Here is a 2,800-nt window from a genome sequence, read left to right as displayed (position 1 = left end):
TCTATAAGGAGAAGTAAAAGGTGTATTGATGAGGATGTAAAGAAATATAGATCAGAAAGAGGAAAAAATGGGGTGAAAACAAGCAAGTAAGTTTATGGACCCTTTTGTGGTGGTGGTAATGGTGCTCAGTAGTATCCAACTGTTTGGGACCCTATTATACTGTAGAGGGCCAGGCCCCTATGTCCATGGAATTTTCCATGTAAGAGTACTGGAGTGAGTTGCCATTTCCTACCCAGAGATTGAACCCCAGTCTCTTGCATCTCCAACACTGGCAGGCATATTCTTTACCACTGCGCACACAACCCTACTTCAACATTTCCCTAACTCCTTGAGAAGAATGTAATGTTTCTGACTAATTTATTAAAGTCTTGTTTCATTTGTTTGTTTCTCAGGGTATAGATAAATGGATTTAACATGGAAGAGATGGAAGTCGTTAATATTGACACACCTTTATTAATTTCCATTTCATCTTTTGCTGAATTTTTGATATAGATAAATATACAACTGCCATAGGTAATGGAAACACAATCATGTGGGAAGAACAGGTGGAAAATGCCTTTTTCCATTGCTAGGCAGAGGGGAATCTTAGAAGTGTTTGGATAATACTTACACAGGACCAAACCACAAACATGAGAATCATTATGAGGATTAATGCAGAACAGATGATAACCATCTTCTCCATGAACCGTGTATCTGAGCATGTGATCTTCAGGACAGGTTTAGCATCACAGAAAAAGTGGTCAAGAACATTAGAATCACAGGATTCCAGGCTCAGTTCCAAGCTAAATGGTGGGATCATGATCAACACAGTGGTCATCCAACAGCAGAGATGAGTCTTTTGCAGACCCTGTGGTTCATGATGGTCATGTAAAGCAGGGGTTTACAGATGGCTACATAGCAACCATAAGACGTGTCATCCAAGAGAAAAAATTCTGTTATTTCAAACAGGTCTGTAAAAAATAGTTGGCATACACAAGCATTATAGGTAATGGTCCTGTCACCTGATGATATACTGTACAAGAGTACAGGCAGAAGTGCAGGCAGAAGTGAATGAGATTTTTAAGAAGGAAAAATTTTGGAGAAAAAAGCACATCATAGTTTTAAGGTGGGAATCGACCAATATGAGGATGAGGATGGCCAGGTTTCCAATTACACTCAACATGTAGGTGATGAGTAGAAATATGAGAGTCAGAATCTGCTATTGTGAGTCATCTGTAAGTCCCAGTAGGATGAAAGTGATGACTGCTATATGGTTTCTCATTCCTGGCTCCACACTTTCTCCCAAACTGTGTGGAAATCAGAGAAAGAAGAAACTCAGAAGAGGGAAAAATAGCTTTTGAGGTGGATTTCTGGTGGCAAAACCAATGAATTTCTCACTCTATGTTGTGCTCATAATGCATATTTCAAGATTTTAAATGTGATACTCACTGTTTTCACTCCTTTCCTGTCAGTCCTAAATTTCTCAGAGTAGCATTCTATATTTCTTTTTTTTTTTCCTCCTCCCATTTAGTTTGTCATTTGGTCTTATTATGTGTGTGCCCTTAATATCTTCCTAATTTATTCCTTTTCTTCTCTCACTTACAACATTAATTCACTTAGGTTGCCTTATACTAGTGCTGAGATACTTCAAAAACATATTGACATACTCAAAATATACATTTTGTGACCCTTATCCAGTCTTTTAAAAGCAATACAATCAAAATTATTTTCAAGAAAGCCCAGATATGATGAACACACCCCAATGTTTTCTGGGAGGACAAAGCTTTTAAAGTACTTATAAATGACTTTCTTTCCTTGCTAGATCTTTCCTCAAACCACTTATATCATCTCCTATTTAGACAGGGCTAAATTTCAGCTTTAATCACGAGCTATGATGAAAGAGCACACTCTTGGGATTTGTGTTTCAAGTCTATGAAACTGTAAGATTAATGACATATTTTTGATCAATATGCATTTTATTCTGTGGGCAGAATGTATATTCATCCTCAGAGATTTTACGAAATCTCTTTAACAGAGGGTAAGAGAACTGGAGAATAATTGTTAGATTTTAGTGGTTCTAAATCAGATTGGGGGTTCTGTGCCAGCCTCCACAGATATTAACACAAGCAAAGAAGGAAACTTGACAGATTTCTGGATTTTTTTTCCCATATGGATATCTAAGTAGAATATCAATAGGCAATACTTAGCTGTTTCTTGAACATAGATAAAAAAATCTTGGAAAGCCTAATCACATTTTCCTGCTCTTAAGATTGACATGTGCATGTGCTAAGTTGCTTCAGTCATATCCAACTCTTTGTGACCCTGTGGACTGTAGCCTTCCAGGCTCCACTGTCCATAGGATTCTCCAGGTAAGAATGTTTGAGGGGTTTGTCGTTTGTTTCTCCAAGGGATCTCCCAGACCCAGGGATTGAATCAGCATCTCTTACATCTCCTGCATGAGGAGGCAGATTCTTTACCACTAGTGCCACCTGGGAAGCCCCAAGATTGACAGATATATTAATAAATAAATGACTTTTTTCATGCCTAGTGCAGAAGAATTGATGCTTTTGAACTGTGGTGTTGGAGAAGGCTCTTGAAAGTCCCTTGGACTGCAAGGAGATCCAACAGTCCATTCTAAGGGAGATCAGTCATGGGTGTTCATTGGGGGGACTGATGTTAAAGCTGAAACTCCAATACTTTGGCCACCTGATTCAAAGTGGTGACTCATTCGAAAAGACCCTGATGCTGGGAAAGATTGACGGCAGGAGGAGAAGGGGATGACAGAGGATGAGATGGTTGGATGGCATCACTGACTCAATGG

The 2,800-nt window shown here is 38.9% G+C and overlaps 1 pseudogene; it reads right to left on the bottom strand.

The window, feature by feature from the left end:
- Positions 1–320: 320 nt before the first annotated feature.
- On the bottom strand, positions 321–1,261 carry LOC122423172 (annotated as a pseudogene).
- Between the last annotated feature and the right edge of the window lie 1,539 nt (positions 1,262–2,800).

The sequence above is a fragment of the Cervus canadensis genome, chromosome 21 (assembly GCF_019320065.1).
Source record: "Cervus canadensis isolate Bull #8, Minnesota chromosome 21, ASM1932006v1, whole genome shotgun sequence".
In the NCBI taxonomy this organism is placed as follows: Eukaryota; Metazoa; Chordata; class Mammalia; order Artiodactyla; family Cervidae; genus Cervus; species Cervus canadensis.
This window is presented reverse-complemented; position numbering and strand designations above follow the sequence as displayed.